Below are 24,964 nucleotides of genomic sequence, written 5' to 3' on the forward strand. Positions count from 1 at the left end.
TATCTACCGTTTCCATTTTTCTTTTCCCATGCCTTTTAAAATATCAAGAGACACGTCTACAAAAGTGCCATGCATTGGCCGGGAATCGAACCCGGGCCTCCCGCTTGGGAAGCGAGAATTCTACCACTGAACTACCAATGCCTGACAAGCAGCATTACTGCGGTAGAGCGCTTGATTTAACACACCTGCCAGTTCCATGCGAATGGTCACTCGTAAACTCTTGACTTCTGCTGAAAGCCTCATTGAAGGCCTTTGCAGACGTGTGAGACTGGCACCTACTCGGGCTGGGCCTCTATGAGCTGTTTGCATAAGCTGAGATTGCCCTGCTTCCAGTCAAGGCGCAGCGGCCCCTTCTACTAAAAGGGATCAGCAGAGTGATCGCTAGTAGCAGAAATAAGGCAAGCAAGGCTTGTTTTTTTGTTCGGTCTCTTCCTTTTCACGATGCTTCAAAGTCAACGAAAGGTACATGTGCAAAACGCTCATGCATTGGCCGGGAATCGAACCCGGGCCTCCCGCGTGGCAGGCGAGAATTCTACCACTGAACCACCAATGCCTTACATGCTGCACACTGGCGCTACAGTGCTCTGGAGCATTGCAGCCCAGAGCAGCTGATTTAACAGAGCACTGCAGTGACATGAGGATGGCGCCAGCTCCGGTGGGTGAATGGGAGCTGCGCTGCCCTGGCAGTCCTTCTCACTCACTTGGCCACGAACGGCCACGAACGGCCAGGTTCTATAGACAGGAAAAGTGGACAGAGGCAAGCACACTGGTAGATGAGGGTGGCCTTTGTATGGGTCGCTACTCTGAGTGCAGTTCCCTGAGCACCGTGCCTAAGGAAAGCCAGACTTCTACTGCAGGACTCAGGGGATATCTTTGCAGCCACACGAGGCTGACACCCTTTCAATCTGGGCTTCTGGGGTCTTCTGGGAATTATTTGCATAATAGAAGGTTTCCCGCCTTAAGTTGAAACTGCAGTTCCATCTTCTGCTAAAAGAGGGCAGCAGAGTGCTTTCTTTGCGCAGAAAACAGACAAGCAATGCAATCATCTTATCTACCGTTTCCATTTTTCTTTTCCCATGCCTTTTAAAATATCAAGAGACACGTCTACAAAAGTGCCATGCATTGGCCGGGAATCGAACCCGGGCCTCCCGCTTGGGAAGCGAGAATTCTACCACTGAACTACCAATGCTTGACAAGCAGCATTACTGCGGTAGAGCGCTTGATTTAACACACCTGCCAGTTCCATGCGAATGGTCACTCGTAAACTCTTGACTTCTGCTGAAAGCCTCATTGAAGGCCTTTGCAGACGTGTGAGACTGGCACCTATTCGGGCTGGGCCTCTATGAGCTGTTTGCATAATCTGAGATTGCCCTGCTTCCAGTCAAGGCGCAAGGGCCCCTTCTACTAAAAGGGATCAGCAGAGTGATCGCTAGTAGCAGAAATAAGGTAAGCAAGGCAATCAAGGCTTGTTTTTTTGTTTGATCTCTTCCTTTTCACGATGCTTCAAAGTCAACGAAAGGTACATGTGCAAAACGCTCATGCATTGGCCGGGAATCGAACCCGGGCCTCCCGCGTGGCAGGCGAGAATTCTACCACTGAACCACCAATGCCTTACATGCTGCACACTGGCGCTACAGTGCTCTGGACCATTGCAGCCCAGAGCAGCTGATTTAACAGAGCACTGCAGTGACATGAGGATGGCGCCAGCTCCGGTGGGTGAATGGGAGCTGCGCTGCCCTGGCAGTCCTTCTCACTCACTTGGCCACGAACGGCCAGGTTCTATAGACAGGAAAAGTGGACAGAGGCAAGCACACTGGTAGATGAGGGTGGCCTTTGTATGGGTCGCTACTCTGAGTGCAGTTCCCTGAGCACCGTGCCTCAGGAAAGCCAGACTTCTACTGCAGGACTCAGGGGATATCTTTGCAGCCACACGAGGCTGACACCCTTTCAATCTGGGCTTCTGGGGTCTTCTGGGAATTATTTGCATAATAGAAGGTTTCCCGCCTTAAGTTGAAACTGCAGTTCCATCTTCTGCTAAAAGAGGGCAGCAGAGTGCTTTCTTTGCGCAGAAAACAGACAAGCAATGCAATCATCTTATCTACCGTTTCCATTTTTCTTTTCCCATGCCTTTTAAAATATCAAGAGACACGTCTACAAAAGTGCCATGCATTGGCCGGGAATCGAACCCGGGCCTCCCGCTTGGGAAGCGAGAATTCTACCACTGAACTACCAATGCCTGACAAGCAGCATTACTGCGGTAGAGCGCTTGATTTAACACACCTGCCAGTTCCGTGCGAATGGTCACTCGTAAACTCTTGACTTCTGCTGAAAGCCTCATTGAAGGCCTTTGCAGACGTGTGAGACTGGCACCTACTCGGGCTGGGCCTCTATGAGCTGTTTGCATAATCTGAGATTGCCCTGCTTCCAGTCAAGGCGCAGCGGCCCCTTCTACTAAAAGGGATCAGCAGAGTGATCGCTAGTAGCAGAAATAAGGCAAGCAAGGCAATCAAGGCTTGTTTTTTTGTTCGGTCTCTTCCTTTTCACGATGCTTCAAAGTCAACGAAAGGTACATGTGCAAAACGCTCATGCATTGGCCGGGAATCGCCTCCCACGTGGCAGGCGAGAATTCTACCACTGAACCACCAATGCCTTACATGCTGCACACTGGCGCTACAGTGCTCTGGAGCATTGCAGCCCAGAGCAGCTGATTTAACAGAGCACTGCAGTGACATGAGGATGGCGCCAGCTCCGGTGGGTGAATGGGAGCTGCGCTGCCCTGGCAGTCCTTCTCACTCACTTGGCCACGAACGGCCAGGTTCTATAGACAGGAAAAGTGGACAGAGGCAAGCACACTGGTAGATGAGGGTGGCCTTTGTATGGGTCGCTACTCTGGATGCAGTTCCCTGAGCACCGTGCCTCAGGAAAGCCAGACTTCTACTGCAGGACTCAGGGGATATCTTTGCAGCCACACGAGGCTGACACCCTTTCAATCTGGGCTTCTGGGGTCTTCTGGGAATTATTTGCATAATAGAAGGTTTCCCGCCTTAAGTTGAAACTGCAGTTCCATCTTCTGCTAAAAGAGGGCAGCAGAGTGCTTTCTTTGCGCAGAAAACAGACAAGCAATGCAATCATCTTATCTACCGTTTCCATTTTTCTTTTCCCATGCCTTTTAAAATATCAAGAGACACGTCTACAAAAGTGCCATGCATTGGCCGGGAATCGAACCCGGGCCTCCCGCTTGGGAAGCGAGAATTCTACCACTGAACTACCAATGCCTGACAAGCAGCATTACTGCGGTAGAGCGCTTGATTTAACACACCTGCCAGTTCCATGCGAATGGTCACTCGTAAACTCTTGACTTCTGCTGAAAGCCTCATTGAAGGCCTTTGCAGACGTGTGAGACTGGCACCTACTCGGGCTGGGCCTCTATGAGCTGTTTCATAATCTGAGATTGCCCTGCTTCCAGTCAAGGCGCAGCGGCCCCTTCTACTAAAAGGGATCAGCAGAGTGATCGCTAGTAGCAGAAATAAGGCAAGCAAGGCAATCAAGGCTTGTTTTTTTGTTCCGTCTCTTCCTTTTCACGATGCTTCAAAGTCAACGAAAGGTACATGTGCAAAACGCTCATGCATTGGCCGGGAATCGAACCCGGGCCTCCCGCGTGGCAGGCGAGAATTCTACCTCTGAACCACCAATGCCTTACATGCTGCACACTGGCGCTACAGTGCTCTGGAGCATTGCAGCCCAGAGCAGCTGATTTAACAGAGCACTGCAGTGACATGAGGATGGCGCCAGCTCCGGTGGGTGAATGGGAGCTGCGCTGCCCTGGCAGTCCTTCTCACTCACTTGGCCACGAACGGCCACGAACGGCCAGGTTCTATAGACAGGAAAAGTGGACAGAGGCAAGCACACTGGTAGATGAGGGTGGCCTTTGTATGGGTCGCTACTCTGAGTGCAGTTCCCTGAGCACCGTGCCTCAGGAAAGCCAGACTTCTACTGCAGGACTCAGGGGATATCTTTGCAGCCACACGAGGCTGACACCCTTTCAATCTGGGCTTCTGGGGTCTTCTGGGAATTATTTGCATAATAGAAGGTTTCCCGCCTTAAGTTGAAACTGCAGTTCCATCTTCTGCTAAAAGAGGGCAGCAGAGTGCTTTCTTTGCGCAGAAAACAGACAAGCAATGCAATCATCTTATCTACCGTTTCCATTTTTCTTTTCCCATGCCTTTTAAAATATCAAGAGACACGTCTACAAAAGTGCCATGCATTGGCCGGGAATCGAACCCAGGCCTCCCGCTTGGGAAGCGAGAATTCTACCACTGAACTACCAATGCCTGACAAGCAGCATTACTGCGGTAGAGCGCTTGATTTAACACACCTGCCAGTTCCATGCGAATGGTCACTCGTAAACTCTTGACTTCTGCTGAAAGCCTCATTGAAGGCCTTTGCAGACGTGTGAGACTGGCACCTACTCGGGCTGGGCCTCTATGAGCTGTTTGCATAATCTGAGATTGCCCTGCTTCCAGTCAAGGCGCAGCGGCCCCTTCTACTAAAAGGGATCAGCAGAGTGATCGCTAGTAGCAGAAATAAGGCAAGCAAGGCAATCAAGGCTTGTTTTTTTGTTCGGTCTCTTCCTTTTCACGATGCTTCAAAGTCAACGAAAGGTACATGTGCAAAACGCTCATGCATTGGCCGGGAATCGAACCCGGGCCTCCCACGTGGCAGGCGAGAATTCTACCACTGAACCACCAATGCCTTACATGCTGCACACTGGCGCTACAGTGCTCTGGAGCATTGCAGCCCAGAGCAGCTGATTTAACAGAGCACTGCAGTGACATGAGGATGGCGCCAGCTCCGGTGGGTGAATGGGAGCTGCGCTGCCCTGGCAGTCCTTCTCACTCACTTGGCCACGAACGGCCAGGTTCTATAGACAGGAAAAGTGGACAGAGGCAAGCACACTGGTAGATGAGGGTGGCCTTTGTATGGGTCGCTACTCTGGATGCAGTTCCCTGAGCACCGTGCCTCAGGAAAGCCAGACTTCTACTGCAGGACTCAGGGGATATCTTTGCAGCCACACGAGGCTGACACCCTTTCAATCTGGGCTTCTGGGGTCTTCTGGGAATTATTTGCATAATAGAAGGTTTCCCGCCTTAAGTTGAAACTGCAGTTCCATCTTCTGCTAAAAGAGGGCAGCAGAGTGCTTTCTTTGCGCAGAAAACAGACAAGCAATGCAATCATCTTATCTACCGTTTCCATTTTTCTTTTCCCATGCCTTTTAAAATATCAAGAGACACGTCTACAAAAGTGCCATGCATTGGCCGGGAATCGAACCCGGGCCTCCCGCTTGGGAAGCGAGAATTCTACCACTGAACTACCAATGCCTGACAAGCAGCATTACTGCGGTAGAGCGCTTGATTTAACACACCTGCCAGTTCCATGCGAATGGTCACTCGTAAACTCTTGACTTCTGCTGAAAGCCTCATTGAAGGCCTTTGCAGACGTGTGAGACTGGCACCTACTCGGGCTGGGCCTCTATGAGCTGTTTCATAATCTGAGATTGCCCTGCTTCCAGTCAAGGCGCAGCGGCCCCTTCTACTAAAAGGGATCAGCAGAGTGATCGCTAGTAGCAGAAATAAGGCAAGCAAGGCAATCAAGGCTTGTTTTTTTGTTCCGTCTCTTCCTTTTCACGATGCTTCAAAGTCAACGAAAGGTACATGTGCAAAACGCTCATGCATTGGCCGGGAATCGAACCCGGGCCTCCCGCGTGGCAGGCGAGAATTCTACCACTGAACCACCAATGCCTTACATGCTGCACACTGGCGCTACAGTGCTCTGGAGCATTGCAGCCCAGAGCAGCTGATTTAACAGAGCACTGCAGTGACATGAGGATGGCGCCAGCTCCGGTGGGTGAATGGGAGCTGCGCTGCCCTGGCAGTCCTTCTCACTCACTTGGCCACGAACGGCCACGAACGGCCAGGTTCTATAGACAGGAAAAGTGGACAGAGGCAAGCACACTGGTAGATGAGGGTGGCCTTTGTATGGGTCGCTACTCTGAGTGCAGTTCCCTGAGCACCGTGCCTCAGGAAAGCCAGACTTCTACTGCAGGACTCAGGGGATATCTTTGCAGCCACACGAGGCTGACACCCTTTCAATCTGGGCTTCTGGGGTCTTCTGGGAATTATTTGCATAATAGAAGGTTTCCCGCCTTAAGTTGAAACTGCAGTTCCATCTTCTGCTAAAAGAGGGCAGCAGAGTGCTTTCTTTGCGCAGAAAACAGACAAGCAATGCAATCATCTTATCTACCGTTTCCATTTTTCTTTTCCCATGCCTTTTAAAATATCAAGAGACACGTCTACAAAAGTGCCATGCATTGGCCGGGAATCGAACCCGGGCCTCCCGCTTGGGAAGCGAGAATTCTACCACTGAACTACCAATGCCTGACAAGCAGCATTACTGCGGTAGAGCGCTTGATTTAACACACCTGCCAGTTCCATGCGAATGGTCACTCGTAAACTCTTGACTTCTGCTGAAAGCCTCATTGAAGGCCTTTGCAGACGTGTGAGACTGGCACCTACTCGGGCTGGGCCTCTATGAGCTGTTTGCATAATCTGAGATTGTGTTTTTTGGAAGAGTGGAGTTTGTGGCGGGACTCCCTCTCTCCTGCGCACCCTTTATTTGGTTGTTAGTTGATTTAGACCTGCAGCCAGAGTCATAGTTTGTCAAGGAAACAACTCCGAGGTTCCTACTGTCTAGAAAGATTGTGGGGGGAGTGACAAACTTTTGGACTGGAAAGGCGCTGGTTGGGTTTGATAGTCCAGTGTTTGTTTGTAGGTAGTTTGCACAAGAAAATAGATGGTCCAGGTTGTTGGTGTGTTAAACATGAGATTTATAGGTTTATTCCTTGTTATAATCAGCACCAATGAAAGACATCATTGGATGTAAATGTAATATTCATAACATGATGATATGTTACACAGCCGACGCGCGTTTCAACCTAAGTCTTTTTCAAGGCTGTGTTTTTGGTGAGGTGGTGATACGGTATACCCAGTGTAGTGACATTCCAAGCCAATTAGTATTAAGGATATTTCATTCACATCCATTATGCATACATAATTTAGGCAGTATCATGAAACATAGACAAGCCAATTGTGATTAGGGCAAAACAGTACAGTGTGACACCCAGGAGAGGTGATTTACCATGTTGAGTGATTGCAGGTGATAGTGACAGTAAAGAATATAGTTAGTCGGACAGGGCAAATTCACAGTTTTTAGAAAATCAAGTGCAAATTCACAGTTTTAGTTTAGCAGAACGAAGAGAGACCAGTGTACCCAGGGAGAAAAGAACACAGCAGAGGATAATAGGTTAGGTTTGGGTAAGTAAGGAGCTGGGTAGAATTCCCACATAGTTTCATAGAATTGGAAGAGTTAGAATCTTACCCAATTGGGTTTGGTGGTTGAGTTTTCAGGTGGAATGGGCTGGTCCTCCCAAGTGTGGGTGCCAGAGGGCTGAATAGCCGTACTGAAAAGGAAAAATAGTTGGAGTAAGTGATAGTCACCTGGAGTCTTAGAAAAGTGGGCATTGCTGTAGTAGTGGCGTGTTGTCCGAGCATGGTGGTATTGGGATGAAAAGGCCTGTTGTGTGTTGGAGGGTTGCCAAGTCTGATAGTGTGATTAGGCTTTTAATTGTTTGCGAGTGCGCGGTTAATAAGGAGGGAGCTTTAGTTACAGAAATATTTATCGTATTATGTGCACAGTATGTTGGTAAAACGTGCTTATTATAAGGCGCATTAAGTAAAGGGTCTAAGTGATTCTCAAGCTGCCACAAGAAATCTATAATCAACAATATCCCGAAGGGGGAATTCCTTCGAGCTAAAAGAAACTGTAGTGGCCTACCAGCATTTGGGAAAGAATGCTCAACACTCAGCAAACGCTTCCTCGAGAGAGGCTATCCCGAGCAATCAATCCAATCAGCTATAACTATGGCCAACAATAGGGAACGCAGCACACTCCTGACCCCCAGAGGACGCACCAACAAAGAAGAAACTAAAGACAGTCAAATACGGTACATCACGCAATTCTGCAGTGACAGCCATCTAGTACAGAGAATCCTTAAGAAGCATTGGCATATCCTAACAATTGATGAAGACATTAGGGCATGGATCCCAGATAAACCAATTTTAACCTATACTAAAGCCAGAACACTAAAAAACATTCTCAGTCCGTCATTTATGTCACCTATTGCCAAAACTGACACCAACTGGCTCACCAGCAATAAACCAGTAGGATTCTACAAATGTGGATCCTGTTCTATGTGTAAATTCGCCACTACAACTAAAATGCTAACCTTCAGCACCACTGACACACATACCATTGGGCAATATATAAACTGTAAGTCTAAATTTGTGGTGTATGCTATCAACTGTGTCTGTAACCGGAAATACATTGGAAGCACGATAAGAGAGCTCAGAACAAGGATCAGGGAACATTTGAATTCCCTTCACGCTCAGGACACCAGATATCCACTGGCGCTACACTGGCAGGAGAAACACCAGTGGGACAACAAGGATGACATCACCTTCGTGGGCCTGGAAAAAATACCAATCAACGTGAGAGGTGGAGACAGGGAACTCCGACTACGGCAGAGAGAAGCAAAGCTGATATGCAAATATCGAGCAGTTACCTCTGGACTGAACAGTGACCATGATTTCCATGTGTTTTTGTAACAGTGTCTATTTACTCATATAGACAGTATGCATGCTGTACATGTCAAAACATTTTTAGATTAATTTGCTTAATGACCTCCTTGGCACTTCTGGGACCCAAACTACCACATTCGGTACCCCTTCGTCATCATGAGGGCACCAACCCCCTTGAATAACCTTGAATTCCCCTTTTCACCCCATGTTTTTACTCTCGGACACAATAGTAAACTCTCGTGCCCCTCCTTCATTAATTGCCCCCAACCAGACCTTCACTCATTATTATAGCCGTCTTACCAACCAACTGCACGCCAGTGGGCCCTATGCCAACTATAGTCTGACACGCTTGCCCAAATGCACCCACAATCATTCCCACCCATCGCCCATCATGGGCTGACACAGTCCCCTAACTTTATAGCCCCTTCCAAACTGGACTAATCCCCATTATGACACAACCTGAACAGAATTATCATACCATGCACTCGCGCAGCCACGAATCTCAGTACTAACCAGGGTATAAGACCCAACATCGCCCAAAATAACTCTACAGAACAGGCTAATTCAAGCCTCATGACACCAACAAGCCCAAGAGCCAATCCGTGGGCGCCTTGCAACAAGCGAATCAGATCGCTTGTTTTTGGCACCAACCACAGCGCTGTTCCCATAAACTACAGGAAGAAGTGCTACACCATGATAGCCGATCCACGACTCCACACAACAGCATTGCCGAACCCGGCCAAGGTAAGCGCTAACACGGGACAATCGCCGCGCCACTATGGACGCTTCCGGGACCATTTCACCTTATTTTCACCAATTTGTTAAACTGTGAGCCCCCATTGCACATGCATCATTGTCCAAAGGCTGCTGCCAGGCTGCAACGTTAAGCCAACCAATTTTATTAATGACAATCACTGCGCCACTTTGGACGCCTCCGGGGCCAATCTCCCTTTATTTTTGTCGTCTGTCCAAACACTAGCCCTCACTGTATATTCAGTACTGCTCACCAATTGCTGCTTGACTGCAGCATTAATCCGAATACTTATATTATGTAGGCTGACACCAACATTGAGGAGTCGCTCACAGCCCTAGAATCACTTAGACCCTTTACTTAATGCGCCTTATAATAAGCACGTTTTACCAACATACTGTGCACATAATACGATAAATATTTCTGTAACTAAAGCTCCCTCCTTATTAACCGCGCACTCGCAAACAATTAAAAGCCTAATCACACTATCAGACTTGGCAACCCTCCAACACACAACAGGCCTTTTCATCCCAATACCACCATGCTCGGACAACACGCCACTACTACAGCAATGCCCACTTTTCTAAGACTCCAGGTGACTATCACTTACTCCAACTATTTTTCCTTTTCAGTACGGCTATTCAGCCCTCTGGCACCCACACTTGGGAGGACCAGCCCATTCCACCTGAAAACTCAACCACCAAACCCAATTGGGTAAGATTCTAACTCTTCCAATTCTATGAAACTATGTGGGAATTCTACCCAGCTCCTTACTTACCCAAACCTAACCTATTATCCTCTGCTGTGTTCTTTTCTCCCTGGGTACACTGGTCTCTCTTCGTTCTGCTAAACTAAAACTGTGAATTTGCACTTGATTTTCTAAAAACTGTGAATTTGCCCTGTCCGACTAACTATATTCTTTACTGTCACTATCACCTGCAATCACTCAACATGGTAAATCACCTCTCCTGGGTGTCACACTGTACTGTTTTGCCCTAATCACAATTGGCTTGTCTATGTTTCATGATACTGCCTAAATTATGTATGCATAATGGATGTGAATGAAATATCCTTAATACTAATTGGCTTGGAATGTCACTACACTGGGTATACCGTATCACCACCTCACCAAAAACACAGCCTTGAAAAAGACTTAGGTTGAAACGCGCGTCGGCTGTGTAACATATCATCATGTTATGAATATTACATTTACATCCAATGATGTCTTTCATTGGTGCTGATTATAACAAGGAATAAACCTATAAATCTCATGTTTAACACACCAACAACCTGGACCATCTATTTTCTTGTGCAAACTACCTACAAACAAACACTGGACTATCAAACCCAACCAGCGCCTTTCCAGTCCAAAAGTTTGTCACTCCCCCCACAATCTTTCTAGACAGTAGGAACCTCGGAGTTGTTTCCTTGACAAACTATGACTCTGGCTGCAGGTCTAAATCAACTAACAACCAAATAAAGGGTGCGCAGGAGAGAGGGAGTCCCGCCACAAACTCCACTCTTCCAAAAAACACAAATCAGGGACCTGATCCCCCGCAGCACCTGAGCCAACATGGCTGACTATCTGGAATCAAGAAAAACAGATACGAAGAACCTCTTCGCACTGAAAGGATCTACAGTGCATGCATTTCCCCCGACCCCGAGGGCGCCAGATAACCTAAGGCAACATTTTATAAAACTTGAGAGACTGTGTACCAAGGAAATAAATAAATTTTGGGAGAGATTCACCCTCCAAACTTACCTAGAACAAGAGAAAATCCCAAGAGGCCTTCGAATCATTATTTTTCCGGACTTCACTGACCCTGATGACGCAGATCTAGCTGCCAAATGGGAAGAAAACCTAATCATGGGCTCCAAAACAATGATGGAATTGCTCCTAGAACATGCGGATAGAGCGCATGGGAGATTGGTTGTACAGATTGACCAACTCAAGGAGGTCATCGAGGCCAACAATGCCCCTGCGGCTACTAAAGACAAAAACTACAAAACTATGTATGAAATTTTAAGAAATCACCAGGACGAAGTTAAAATCAGGAAATGCAGGAAATTCGCAAGGGATGAAAGAGATTATCAGAATAACAGAGTTTTTACCTTTCAACCTAAATTTGACAACATACAAGGAAATAATTCAAAAGATAGCTCTGCATCGAGCACCCCAGCGACATCTGACGCTGACAGTGAACCAGAAACAGAACAGGAATCAAAAGAAAATGAAGATTGTGATCAAGTGATAGAAATAGAACAAGGAGAAACAGATGGAGTAGCGACCCCCACCGAAAAAGAAAAAGACAGAGTCACACCAAGATTGTCCAGACAACATGAGCTAAGAAGGAGTGTTGGCTACAACTTCCTGGACGAAATTCAGCGATACAGGAAAGGAACCAGAGCGCCACAGCAAAATCAGCTACAACAACAAAAAAACAACAAACAAGTTCGTTTTTTAGGCCCTATCCGGGACAACATACCACCAAGATTAGAACCAAGAGAGGCAAGAGAGCGGGGACCAAGAAACGCGCACGAAGAACAAGAAAGCGCTATCAGGCTAACAAGATCCAAAACACAGCTACAGCAACAAGCACCAAGATAACACATCTAGTGACAAACCTCTCCAAGTATATCCTCTCTGAACATGATACAGAAATTCTAAACAAAGGACTTTCATTTGCACCAGCCAAAAACACCAACTTTGTGAATGCTCAAATTGATCTATTCAAATACGTCAGGAAATTAAAGCTCAAAAAATTTTTTGCCAAACAAATCAAATGGAAACAACCTAGAACTATACCAGTGCCCCTGAGCACTTTGGACATGGAACACCTAGAATACACTCACCTCTTGACGAATCTGGACCAATTACCTAACAGTGAAAGACAGACCATGTCACAGACTATACAGGATTTAAACATTGAGGAAAGCAACCTTAAAATACCGGAAATGAAGCAGAAATCCAAATTCACCCCAAATTTGCAAGGGGACAATGCAATTGACATCTTTAACCAGGCAGTTACAAGAGACCTCCAAGCAATAGAGGATCGTCTAAAATCAAATCCCTCGAGAAGAGTGGACAACATTACCAACAAGGAACGACTCGCACTCAAAAAATTACAAGATAACCATCAAATTGTAATTAAGGAAGCAGATAAGGGCGGCAACGTAGTCATAATGGATAGAGCTGACTACATCAAAATGGCCACCACTCACCTCACCACCCCCGGCTGCTATGACACCTTGAACATGAACCCGACAAAGGAAATCACAACGGAAGCAAACAAGATGTTGGCCAAATGGCATAGACGTGGACTTCTGTCAGACGATGAATTGAAGTACCTACAACCCTCACATCCCAGGATGCCAACAATATACTTCTTGCCCAAGATACACAAGAAATTTGACCCCATACCAGAAGGACGACCCATTCTAAGCGGGATTGGTTGGATCACTGAACCTCTAAACAAATATATCAACAATGTCCTGGCACCTGAAGTACCCAAGATACCGACCTTCCTACGGGACACAATGCATACCCTGTTGATCCTAAAAGAAATTGTATGGAGCAATGATTACACTCTCGTCACTCTGGACGTGAAAGCCCTGTACACATCCATTGACCATGGACTAGCTCTCAAAGCCATCGATTATGCCTTCACAAAAGCATCAGCCTCGTTCTGGTCACACCTGGAACTCACAAAGGAGCTCCTGGAATTCTCACTAACGAATACTATTTTCCTCTTTAACCAACAGTACTATAAACAAACGAAAGGCATAGCCATGGGGGCCACGTATGCACCCTCCATGGCTAACCTCTTTATGCACCACTACGAGCAAACACATGCCTTCACCAACCAAGACTTTAACAAACTGATCCACACTTGGATACGATTTATTGACGACATCCTGATGATTTGGTGTGGAACAAAAGAAGAACTCGTCTCATTTGAACTCTATTTGAACCAAAACAACTTTGGCATTCAACTAACAGGCTCCTCAAGCAAGGAAAACATTGACTTTTTGGACATCACCATCACACCATCAGGCACAAGTCTTACAACCACAACCTACAGGAAACCCACGGAGGTCAACTCTGTTCTACATGCCTCAAGCTGCCACAAGAAATCTATAATCAACAATATCCCGAAGGGGGAATTCCTTCGAGCTAAAAGAAACTGTAGTGGCCTACCAGCATTTGGGAAAGAATGCTCAACACTCAGCAAACGCTTCCTCGAGAGAGGCTATCCCGAGCAATCAATCCAATCAGCTATAACTATGGCCAACAATAGGGAACGCAGCACACTCCTGACCCCCAGAGGACGCACCAACAAAGAAGAAACTAAAGACAGTCAAATACGGTACATCACGCAATTCTGCAGTGACAGCCATCTAGTACAGAGAATCCTTAAGAAGCATTGGCATATCCTAACAATTGATGAAGACATTAGGGCATGGATCCCAGATAAACCAATTTTAACCTATACTAAAGCCAGAACACTAAAAAACATTCTCAGTCCGTCATTTATGTCACCTATTGCCAAAACTGACACCAACTGGCTCACCAGCAATAAACCAGTAGGATTCTACAAATGTGGATCCTGTTCTATGTGTAAATTCGCCACTACAACTAAAATGCTAACCTTCAGCACCACTGACACACATACCATTGGGCAATATATAAACTGTAAGTCTAAATTTGTGGTGTATGCTATCAACTGTGTCTGTAACCGGAAATACATTGGAAGCACGATAAGAGAGCTCAGAACAAGGATCAGGGAACATTTGAATTCCCTTCACGCTCAGGACACCAGATATCCACTGGCGCTACACTGGCAGGAGAAACACCAGTGGGACAACAAGGATGACATCACCTTCGTGGGCCTGGAAAAAATACCAATCAACGTGAGAGGTGGAGACAGGGAACTCCGACTACGGCAGAGAGAAGCAAAGCTGATATGCAAATATCGAGCAGTTACCTCTGGACTGAACAGTGACCATGATTTCCATGTGTTTTTGTAACAGTGTCTATTTACTCATATAGACAGTATGCATGCTGTACATGTCAAAACATTTTTAGATTAATTTGCTTAATGACCTCCTTGGCACTTCTGGGACCCAAACTACCACATTCGGTACCCCTTCGTCATCATGAGGGCACCAACCCCCTTGAATAACCTTGAATTCCCCTTTTCACCCCATGTTTTTACTCTCGGACACAATAGTAAACTCTCGTGCCCCTCCTTCATTAATTGCCCCCAACCAGACCTTCACTCATTATTATAGCCGTCTTACCAACCAACTGCACGCCAGTGGGCCCTATGCCAACTATAGTCTGACACGCTTGCCCAAATGCACCCACAATCATTCCCACCCATCGCCCATCATGGGCTGACACAGTCCCCTAACTTTATAGCCCCTTCCAAACTGGACTAATCCCCATTATGACACAACCTGAACAGAATTATCATACCATGCACTCGCGCAGCCACGAATCTCAGTACTAACCAGGGTATAAGACCCAACATCGCCCAAAATAACTCTACAGAACAGGCTAATTCAAGCCTCATGACACCAACAAGCCCAAGAGCCAATCCGTGGGCGCCTTGCAACAAGCGAATCAGATCGCTTGTTTTTGGCACCAACCACAGCGCTGTTCCCATAAACTACAGGAAGAAGTGCTACACCATGATAGCCGATCCACGACTCCACACAACAGCATTGCCGAACCCGGCCAAGGTAAGCGCTAACACGGGACAATCGCCGCGCCACTATGGACGCTTCCGGGACCATTTCACCTTATTTTCACCAATTTGTTAAACTGTGAGCCCCCATTGCACATGCATCATTGTCCAAAGGCTGCTGCCAGGCTGCAACGTTAAGCCAACCAATTTTATTAATGACAATCACTGCGCCACTTTGGACGCCTCCGGGGCCAATCTCCCTTTATTTTTGTCGTCTGTCCAAACACTAGCCCTCACTGTATATTCAGTACTGCTCACCAATTGCTGCTTGACTGCAGCATTAATCCGAATACTTATATTATGTAGGCTGACACCAACATTGAGGAGTCGCTCACAGCCCTAGAATCACTTAGACCCTTTACTTAATGCGCCTTATAATAAGCACGTTTTACCAACATACTGTGCACATAATACGATAAATATTTCTGTAACTAAAGCTCCCTCCTTATTAACCGCGCACTCGCAAACAATTAAAAGCCTAATCACACTATCAGACTTGGCAACCCTCCAACACACAACAGGCCTTTTCATCCCAATACCACCATGCTCGGACAACACGCCACTACTACAGCAATGCCCACTTTTCTAAGACTCCAGGTGACTATCACTTACTCCAACTATTTTTCCTTTTCAGTACGGCTATTCAGCCCTCTGGCACCCACACTTGGGAGGACCAGCCCATTCCACCTGAAAACTCAACCACCAAACCCAATTGGGTAAGATTCTAACTCTTCCAATTCTATGAAACTATGTGGGAATTCTACCCAGCTCCTTACTTACCCAAACCTAACCTATTATCCTCTGCTGTGTTCTTTTCTCCCTGGGTACACTGGTCTCTCTTCGTTCTGCTAAACTAAAACTGTGAATTTGCACTTGATTTTCTAAAAACTGTGAATTTGCCCTGTCCGACTAACTATATTCTTTACTGTCACTATCACCTGCAATCACTCAACATGGTAAATCACCTCTCCTGGGTGTCACACTGTACTGTTTTGCCCTAATCACAATTGGCTTGTCTATGTTTCATGATACTGCCTAAATTATGTATGCATAATGGATGTGAATGAAATATCCTTAATACTAATTGGCTTGGAATGTCACTACACTGGGTATACCGTATCACCACCTCACCAAAAACACAGCCTTGAAAAAGACTTAGGTTGAAACGCGCGTCGGCTGTGTAACATATCATCATGTTATGAATATTACATTTACATCCAATGATGTCTTTCATTGGTGCTGATTATAACAAGGAATAAACCTATAAATCTCATGTTTAACACACCAACAACCTGGACCATCTATTTTCTTGTGCAAACTACCTACAAACAAACACTGGACTATCAAACCCAACCAGCGCCTTTCCAGTCCAAAAGTTTGTCACTCCCCCCACAATCTTTCTAGACAGTAGGAACCTCGGAGTTGTTTCCTTGACAAACTATGACTCTGGCTGCAGGTCTAAATCAACTAACAACCAAATAAAGGGTGCGCAGGAGAGAGGGAGTCCCGCCACAAACTCCACTCTTCCAAAAAACACAAATCAGGGACCTGATCCCCCGCAGCACCTGAGCCAACATGGCTGACTATCTGGAATCAAGAAAAACAGATACGAAGAACCTCTTCGCACTGAAAGGATCTACAGTGCATGCATTTCCCCCGACCCCGAGGGCGCCAGATAACCTAAGGCAACATTTTATAAAACTTGAGAGACTGTGTACCAAGGAAATAAATAAATTTTGGGAGAGATTCACCCTCCAAACTTACCTAGAACAAGAGAAAATCCCAAGAGGCCTTCGAATCATTATTTTTCCGGACTTCACTGACCCTGATGACGCAGATCTAGCTGCCAAATGGGAAGAAAACCTAATCATGGGCTCCAAAACAATGATGGAATTGCTCCTAGAACATGCGGATAGAGCGCATGGGAGATTGGTTGTACAGATTGACCAACTCAAGGAGGTCATCGAGGCCAACAATGCCCCTGCGGCTACTAAAGACAAAAACTACAAAACTATGTATGAAATTTTAAGAAATCACCAGGACGAAGTTAAAATCAGGAAATGCAGGAAATTCGCAAGGGATGAAAGAGATTATCAGAATAACAGAGTTTTTACCTTTCAACCTAAATTTGACAACATACAAGGAAATAATTCAAAAGATAGCTCTGCATCGAGCACCCCAGCGACATCTGACGCTGACAGTGAACCAGAAACAGAACAGGAATCAAAAGAAAATGAAGATTGTGATCAAGTGATAGAAATAGAACAAGGAGAAACAGATGGAGTAGCGACCCCCACCGAAAAAGAAAAAGACAGAGTCACACCAAGATTGTCCAGACAACATGAGCTAAGAAGGAGTGTTGGCTACAACTTCCTGGACGAAATTCAGCGATACAGGAAAGGAACCAGAGCGCCACAGCAAAATCAGCTACAACAACAAAAAAACAACAAACAAGTTCGTTTTTTAGGCCCTATCCGGGACAACATACCACCAAGATTAGAACCAAGAGAGGCAAGAGAGCGGGGACCAAGAAACGCGCACGAAGAACAAGAAAGCGCTATCAGGCTAACAAGATCCAAAACACAGCTACAGCAACAAGCACCAAGATAACACATCTAGTGACAAACCTCTCCAAGTATATCCTCTCTGAACATGATACAGAAATTCTAAACAAAGGACTTTCATTTGCACCAGCCAAAAACACCAACTTTGTGAATGCTCAAATTGATCTATTCAAATACGTCAGGAAATTAAAGCTCAAAAAATTTTTTGCCAAACAAATCAAATGGAAACAACCTAGAACTATACCAGTGCCCCTGAGCACTTTGGACATGGAACACCTAGAATACACTCACCTCTTGACGAATCTGGACCAATTACCTAACAGTGAAAGACAGACCATGTCACAGACTATACAGGATTTAAACATTGAGGAAAGCAACCTTAAAATACCGGAAATGAAGCAGAAATCCAAATTCACCCCAAATTTGCAAGGGGACAATGCAATTGACATCTTTAACCAGGCAGTTACAAGAGACCTCCAAGCAATAGAGGATCGTCTAAAATCAAATCCCTCGAGAAGAGTGGACAACATTACCAACAAGGAACGACTCGCACTCAAAAAATTACAAGATAACCATCAAATTGTAATTAAGGAAGCAGATAAGGGCGGCAACGTAGTCATAATGGATAGAGCTGACTACATCAAAATGGCCACCACTCACCTCACCACCCCCGGCTGCTATGACACCTTGAACATGAACCCGACAAAGGAAATCACAACGGAAGCAAACAAGATGTTGGCCAAATGGCATAGACGTGGACTTCTGTCAGACGATGAATTGAAGTACCTACAACCCTCACATCCCAGGATGCCAACAATATACTTCTTGCCCAAGATACACAAGAAATTTGACCCCATACCAGAAGGACGACCCATTCTAAGCGGGATTGGTTGGATCACTGAACCTCTAAACAAATATATCAACAATGTCCTGGCACCTGAAGTACCCAAGATACCGACCTTCCTACGGGACACAATGCATACCCTGTTGATCCTAAAAGAAATTGTATGGAGCAATGATTACACTCTCGTCACTCTGGACGTGAAAGCCCTGTACACATCCATTGACCATGGACTAGCTCTCAAAGCCATCGATTATGCCTTCACAAAAGCATCAGCCTCGTTCTGGTCACACCTGGAACTCACAAAGGAGCTCCTGGAATTCTCACTAACGAATACTATTTTCCTCTTTAACCAACAGTACTATAAACAAACGAAAGGCATAGCCATGGGGGCCACGTATGCACCCTCCATGGCTAACCTCTTTATGCACCACTACGAGCAAACACATGCCTTCACCAACCAAGACTTTAACAAACTGATCCACACTTGGATACGATTTATTGACGACATCCTGATGATTTGGTGTGGAACAAAAGAAGAACTCGTCTCATTTGAACTCTATTTGAACCAAAACAACTTTGGCATTCAACTAACAGGCTCCTCAAGCAAGGAAAACATTGACTTTTTGGACATCACCATCACACCATCAGGCACAAGTCTTACAACCACAACCTACAGGAAACCCACGGAGGTCAACTCTGTTCTACATGCCTCAAGCTGCCACAAGAAATCTATAATCAACAATATCCCGAAGGGGGAATTCCTTCGAGCTAAAAGAAACTGTAGTGGCCTACCAGCATTTGGGAAAGAATGCTCAACACTCAGCAAACGCTTCCTCGAGAGAGGCTATCCCGAGCAATCAATCCAATCAGCTATAACTATGGCCAACAATAGGGAACGCAGCACACTCCTGACCCCCAGAGGACGCACCAACAAAGAAGAAACTAAAGACAGTCAAATACGGTACATCACGCAATTCTGCAGTGACAGCCATCTAGTACAGAGAATCCTTAAGAAGCATTGGCATATCCTAACAATTGATGAAGACATTAGGGCATGGATCCCAGATAAACCAATTTTAACCTATACTAAAGCCAGAACACTAAAAAACATTCTCAGTCCGTCATTTATGTCACCTATTGCCAAAACTGACACCAACTGGCTCACCAGCAATAAACCAGTAGGATTCTACAAATGTGGATCCTGTTCTATGTGTAAATTCGCCACTACAACTAAAATGCTAACCTTCAGCACCACTGACACACATACCATTGGGCAATATATAAACTGTAAGTCTAAATTTGTGGTGTATGCTATCAACTGTGTCTGTAACCGGAAATACATTGGAAGCACGATAAGAGAGCTCAGAACAAGGATCAGGGAACATTTGAATTCCCTTCACGCTCAGGACACCAGATATCCACTGGCGCTACACTGGCAGGAGAAACACCAGTGGGACAACAAGGATGACATCACCTTCGTGGGCCTGGAAAAAATACCAATCAACGTGAGAGGTGGAGACAGGGAACTCCGACTACGGCAGAGAGAAGCAAAGCTGATATGCAAATATCGAGCAGTTACCTCTGGACTGAACAGTGACCATGATTTCCATGTGTTTTTGTAACAGTGTCTATTTACTCATATAGACAGTATGCATGCTGTACATGTCAAAACATTTTTAGATTAATTTGCTTAATGACCTCCTTGGCACTTCTGGGACCCAAACTACCACATTCGGTACCCCTTCGTCATCATGAGGGCACCAACCCCCTTGAATAACCTTGAATTCCCCTTTTCACCCCATGTTTTTACTCTCGGACACAATAGTAAACTCTCGTGCCCCTCCTTCATTAATTGCCCCCAACCAGACCTTCACTCATTATTATAGCCGTCTTACCAACCAACTGCACGCCAGTGGGCCCTATGCCAACTATAGTCTGACACGCTTGCCCAAATGCACCCACAATCATTCCCACCCATCGCCCATCATGGGCTGACACAGTCCCCTAACTTTATAGCCCCTTCCAAACTGGACTAATCCCCATTATGACACAACCTGAACAGAATTATCATACCATGCACTCGCGCAGCCACGAATCTCAGTACTAACCAGGGTATAAGACCCAACATCGCCCAAAATAACTCTACAGAACAGGCTAATTCAAGCCTCATGACACCAACAAGCCCAAGAGCCAATCCGTGGGCGCCTTGCAACAAGCGAATCAGATCGCTTGTTTTTGGCACCAACCACAGCGCTGTTCCCATAAACTACAGGAAGAAGTGCTACACCATGATAGCCGATCCACGACTCCACACAACAGCATTGCCGAACCCGGCCAAGGTAAGCGCTAACACGGGACAATCGCCGCGCCACTATGGACGCTTCCGGGACCATTTCACCTTATTTTCACCAATTTGTTAAACTGTGAGCCCCCATTGCACATGCATCATTGTCCAAAGGCTGCTGCCAGGCTGCAACGTTAAGCCAACCAATTTTATTAATGACAATCACTGCGCCACTTTGGACGCCTCCGGGGCCAATCTCCCTTTATTTTTGTCGTCTGTCCAAACACTAGCCCTCACTGTATATTCAGTACTGCTCACCAATTGCTGCTTGACTGCAGCATTAATCCGAATACTTATATTATGTAGGCTGACACCAACATTGAGGAGTCGCTCACAGCCCTAGAATCACTTAGACCCTTTACTTAATGCGCCTTATAATAAGCACGTTTTACCAACATACTGTGCACATAATACGATAAATATTTCTGTAACTAAAGCTCCCTCCTTATTAACCGCGCACTCGCAAACAATTAAAAGCCTAATCACACTATCAGACTTGGCAACCCTCCAACACACAACAGGCCTTTTCATCCCAATACCACCATGCTCGGACAACACGCCACTACTACAGCAATGCCCACTTTTCTAAGACTCCAGGTGACTATCACTTACTCCAACTATTTTTCCTTTTCAGTACGGCTATTCAGCCCTCTGGCACCCACACTTGGGAGGACCAGCCCATTCCACCTGAAAACTCAACCACCAAACCCAATTGGGTAAGATTCTAACTCTTCCAATTCTATGAAACTATGTGGGAATTCTACCCAGCTCCTTACTTACCCAAACCTAACCTATTATCCTCTGCTGTGTTCTTTTCTCCCTGGGTACACTGGTCTCTCTTCGTTCTGCTAAACTAAAACTGTGAATTTGCACTTGATTTTCTAAAAACTGTGAATTTGCCCTGTCCGACTAACTATATTCTTTACTGTCACTATCACCTGCAATCACTCAACATGGTAAATCACCTCTCCTGGGTGTCACACTGTACTGTTTTGCCCTAATCACAATTGGCTTGTCTATGTTTCATGATACTGCCTAAATTATGTATGCATAATGGATGTGAATGAAATATCCTTAATACTAATTGGCTTGGAATGTCACTACACTGGGTATACCGTATCACCACCTCACCAAAAACACAGCCTTGAAAAAGACTTAGGTTGAAACGCGCGTCGGCTGTGTAACATATCATCATGTTATGAATATTACATTTACATCCAATGATGTCTTTCATTGGTGCTGATTATAACAAGGAATAAACCTATAAATCTCATGTTTAACACACCAACAACCTGGACCATCTATTTTCTTGTGCAAACTACCTACAAACAAACACTGGACTATCAAACCCAACCAGCGCCTTTCCAGTCCAAAAGTTTGTCACTCCCCCCATAATCTGAGATTGCCCTGCTTCCAGTCAAGGCGCAGCGGCCCCTTCTACTAAAAGGGATCAGCAGAGTGATCGCTAGTAGCAGAAATAAGGCAAGCAAGGCTTGTTTTTTTGTTCGGTCTCTTCCTTTTCACGATGCTTCAAAGTCAACGAAAGGTACATGTGCAAAACGCTCATGCATTGGCCGGGAATCGAACCCGGGCCTCCCGCGTGGCAGGCGAGAATTCTACCACTGAACCACCAATGCCTTACATGCTGCACACTGGCGCTACAGTGCTCTGGAGCATTGCAGCCCAGAGCAGCTGATTTAACAGAGAACTGCAGTGACATGAGGATGGCGCCAGCTCCGGTGGGTGAATGGGAGCTGCGCTGCCCTGGCAGTCCTTCTCACTCACTTGGCCACGAACGGCCACGAACGGCCAGGTTCTATAGACAGGAAAAGTGGACAGAGGCAAGCACACTGGTAGATGAGGGTGGCCTTTGTATGGGTCGCTACTCTGAGTGCAGTTCCCTGAGCACCGTGCCTAAGGAAAGCCAGACTTCTACTGCAGGACTCAGGGGATATCTTTGCAGCCACACGAGGCTGACACCCTTTCAATCTGGGCTTCTGGGGTCTTCTGGGAATTATTTGCATAATAGAAGGTTTCCCGCCTTAAGTTGAAACTGCAGTTCCATCTTCTGCTAAAAGAGGGCAGCAGAGTGCTTTCTTTGCGCAGAAAACAGACAAGCAATGCAATCATCTTATCTACCGTTTCCATTTTTCTTTTCCCATGCCTTTTAAAATATCAAGAGACACGTCTACAAAAGTGCCATGCATTGGCCGGGAATCGAACCCGGGCCTCCCGCTTGGGAAGCGAGAATTCTACCACTGAACTACCAATGCTTGACAAGCAGCATTACTGCGGTAGAGCGCTTGATTTAACACACCTGCCAGTTCCATGCGAATGGTCACTCGTAAACTCTTGACTTCTGCTGAAAGCCTCATTGAAGGCCTTTGCAGACGTGTGAGACTGGCACCTACTCGAGCTGGGCCTCTATGAGCTGTTTGCATAATCTGAGATTTCCCTGCTTCCAGTCAAGGCGCAGCGGCCCCTTCTACTAAAAGGGATCAGCAGAGTGATCGCTAGTAGCAGAAATAAGGCAAGCAAGGCAATCAAGGCTTGTTTTTTTGTTTGATCTCTTCCTTTTCACGATGCTTCAAAGTCAACGAAAGGTACATGTGCAAAACGCTCATGCATTGGCCGGGAATCGAACCCGGGCCTCCCGCGTGGCAGGCGAGAATTCTACCACTGAACCACCAATGCCTTACATGCTGCACACTGGCGCTACAGTGCTCTGGACCATTGCAGCCCAGAGCAGCTGATTTAACAGAGCACTGCAGTGACATGAGGATGGCGCCAGCTCCGGTGGGTGAATGGGAGCTGCGCTGCCCTGGCAGTCCTTCTCACTCACTTGGCCACGAACGGCCAGGTTCTATAGACAGGAAAAGTGGACAGAGGCAAGCACACTGGTAGATGAGGGTGGCCTTTGTATGGGTCGCTACTCTGAGTGCAGTTCCCTGAGCACCGTGCCTCAGGAAAGCCAGACTTCTACTGCAGGACTCAGGGGATATCTTTGCAGCCACACGAGGCTGACACCCTTTCAATCTGGGCTTCTGGGGTCTTCTGGGAATTATTTGCATAATAGAAGGTTTCCCGCCTTAAGTTGAAACTGCAGTTCCATCTTCTGCTAAAAGAGGGCAGCAGAGTGCTTTCTTTGCGCAGAAAACAGACAAGCAATGCAATCATCTTATCTACCGTTTCCATTTTTCTTTTCCCATGCCTTTTAAAATATCAAGAGACACGTCTACAAAAGTGCCATGCATTGGCCGGGAATCGAACCCGGGCCTCCCGCTTGGGAAGCGAGAATTCTACCACTGAACTACCAATGCCTGACAAGCAGCATTACTGCGGTAGAGCGCTTGATTTAACACACCTGCCAGTTCCATGCGAATGGTCACTCGTAAACTCTTGACTTCTGCTGAAAGCCTCATTGAAGGCCTTTGCAGACGTGTGAGACTGGCACCTACTCGGGCTGGGCCTCTATGAGCTGTTTGCATAATCTGAGATTGCCCTGCTTCCAGTCAAGGCGCAGCGGCCCCTTCTACTAAAAGGGATCAGCAGAGTGATCGCTAGTAGCAGAAATAAGGCAAGCAAGGCTTGTTTCTTTGTTCGGTCTCTTCCTTTTCACGATGCTTCAAAGTCAACGAAAGGTACATGTGCAAAACGCTCATGCATTGGCCGGGAATCGAACCCGGGCCTCCCGCGTGGCAGGCGAGAATTCTACCACTGAACCACCAATGCCTTACATGCTGCACACTGGCGCTACAGTGCTCTGGAGCATTGCAGCCCAGAGCAGCTGATTTAACAGAGCACTGCAGTGACATGAGGATGGCGCCAGCTCCGGTGGGTGAATGGGAGCTGCGCTGCCCTGGCAGTCCTTCTCACTCACTTGGCCACGAACGGCCACGAACGGCCAGGTTCTATAGACAGGAAAAGTGGACAGAGGCAAGCACACTGGTAGATGAGGGTGGCCTTTGTATGGGTCGCTACTCTGAGTGCAGTTCCCTGAGCACCGTGCCTAAGGAAA

At 46.5% G+C, this 24,964-nt stretch overlaps 15 non-coding genes across 15 annotated transcripts; all 15 read right to left on the bottom strand.

The window, feature by feature from the left end:
* Positions 1–70: 70 nt before the first annotated feature.
* TRNAG-CCC (transfer RNA glycine (anticodon CCC)) lies at positions 71–141 on the bottom strand. The gene has a single exon. It is a non-coding gene; the product is annotated as a tRNA-Gly (tRNA).
* Positions 142–482: 341 nt separating this feature from the next.
* TRNAG-GCC (transfer RNA glycine (anticodon GCC)) lies at positions 483–553 on the bottom strand. The gene has a single exon. It is a non-coding gene; the product is annotated as a tRNA-Gly (tRNA).
* Positions 554–1,118: 565 nt separating this feature from the next.
* On the bottom strand, positions 1,119–1,189 carry TRNAG-CCC (transfer RNA glycine (anticodon CCC)). The gene has a single exon. It is a non-coding gene; the product is annotated as a tRNA-Gly (tRNA).
* Positions 1,190–1,539: 350 nt separating this feature from the next.
* Positions 1,540–1,610, bottom strand: TRNAG-GCC (transfer RNA glycine (anticodon GCC)). Its single transcript has one exon. It is a non-coding gene; the product is annotated as a tRNA-Gly (tRNA).
* A 555-nt stretch (positions 1,611–2,165) lies between these two features.
* On the bottom strand, positions 2,166–2,236 carry TRNAG-CCC (transfer RNA glycine (anticodon CCC)). The gene has a single exon. It is a non-coding gene; the product is annotated as a tRNA-Gly (tRNA).
* Positions 2,237–3,204: 968 nt separating this feature from the next.
* On the bottom strand, positions 3,205–3,275 carry TRNAG-CCC (transfer RNA glycine (anticodon CCC)). The gene has a single exon. It is a non-coding gene; the product is annotated as a tRNA-Gly (tRNA).
* A 985-nt stretch (positions 3,276–4,260) lies between these two features.
* On the bottom strand, positions 4,261–4,331 carry TRNAG-CCC (transfer RNA glycine (anticodon CCC)). Its single transcript has one exon. It is a non-coding gene; the product is annotated as a tRNA-Gly (tRNA).
* A 976-nt stretch (positions 4,332–5,307) lies between these two features.
* TRNAG-CCC (transfer RNA glycine (anticodon CCC)) lies at positions 5,308–5,378 on the bottom strand. The gene has a single exon. It is a non-coding gene; the product is annotated as a tRNA-Gly (tRNA).
* A 349-nt stretch (positions 5,379–5,727) lies between these two features.
* TRNAG-GCC (transfer RNA glycine (anticodon GCC)) lies at positions 5,728–5,798 on the bottom strand. The gene has a single exon. It is a non-coding gene; the product is annotated as a tRNA-Gly (tRNA).
* A 565-nt stretch (positions 5,799–6,363) lies between these two features.
* Positions 6,364–6,434, bottom strand: TRNAG-CCC (transfer RNA glycine (anticodon CCC)). The gene has a single exon. It is a non-coding gene; the product is annotated as a tRNA-Gly (tRNA).
* A 16,078-nt stretch (positions 6,435–22,512) lies between these two features.
* On the bottom strand, positions 22,513–22,583 carry TRNAG-GCC (transfer RNA glycine (anticodon GCC)). Its single transcript has one exon. It is a non-coding gene; the product is annotated as a tRNA-Gly (tRNA).
* Positions 22,584–23,148: 565 nt separating this feature from the next.
* On the bottom strand, positions 23,149–23,219 carry TRNAG-CCC (transfer RNA glycine (anticodon CCC)). Its single transcript has one exon. It is a non-coding gene; the product is annotated as a tRNA-Gly (tRNA).
* A 350-nt stretch (positions 23,220–23,569) lies between these two features.
* On the bottom strand, positions 23,570–23,640 carry TRNAG-GCC (transfer RNA glycine (anticodon GCC)). The gene has a single exon. It is a non-coding gene; the product is annotated as a tRNA-Gly (tRNA).
* Positions 23,641–24,195: 555 nt separating this feature from the next.
* On the bottom strand, positions 24,196–24,266 carry TRNAG-CCC (transfer RNA glycine (anticodon CCC)). The gene has a single exon. It is a non-coding gene; the product is annotated as a tRNA-Gly (tRNA).
* Positions 24,267–24,607: 341 nt separating this feature from the next.
* On the bottom strand, positions 24,608–24,678 carry TRNAG-GCC (transfer RNA glycine (anticodon GCC)). Its single transcript has one exon. It is a non-coding gene; the product is annotated as a tRNA-Gly (tRNA).
* Between the last annotated feature and the right edge of the window lie 286 nt (positions 24,679–24,964).

Source organism: Ambystoma mexicanum, chromosome 1p, assembly GCF_040938575.1.
Source record: "Ambystoma mexicanum isolate Mex_15411 chromosome 1p, UKY_AmexF1_1, whole genome shotgun sequence".
NCBI lineage: Eukaryota > Metazoa > Chordata > Amphibia > Caudata > Ambystomatidae > Ambystoma > Ambystoma mexicanum.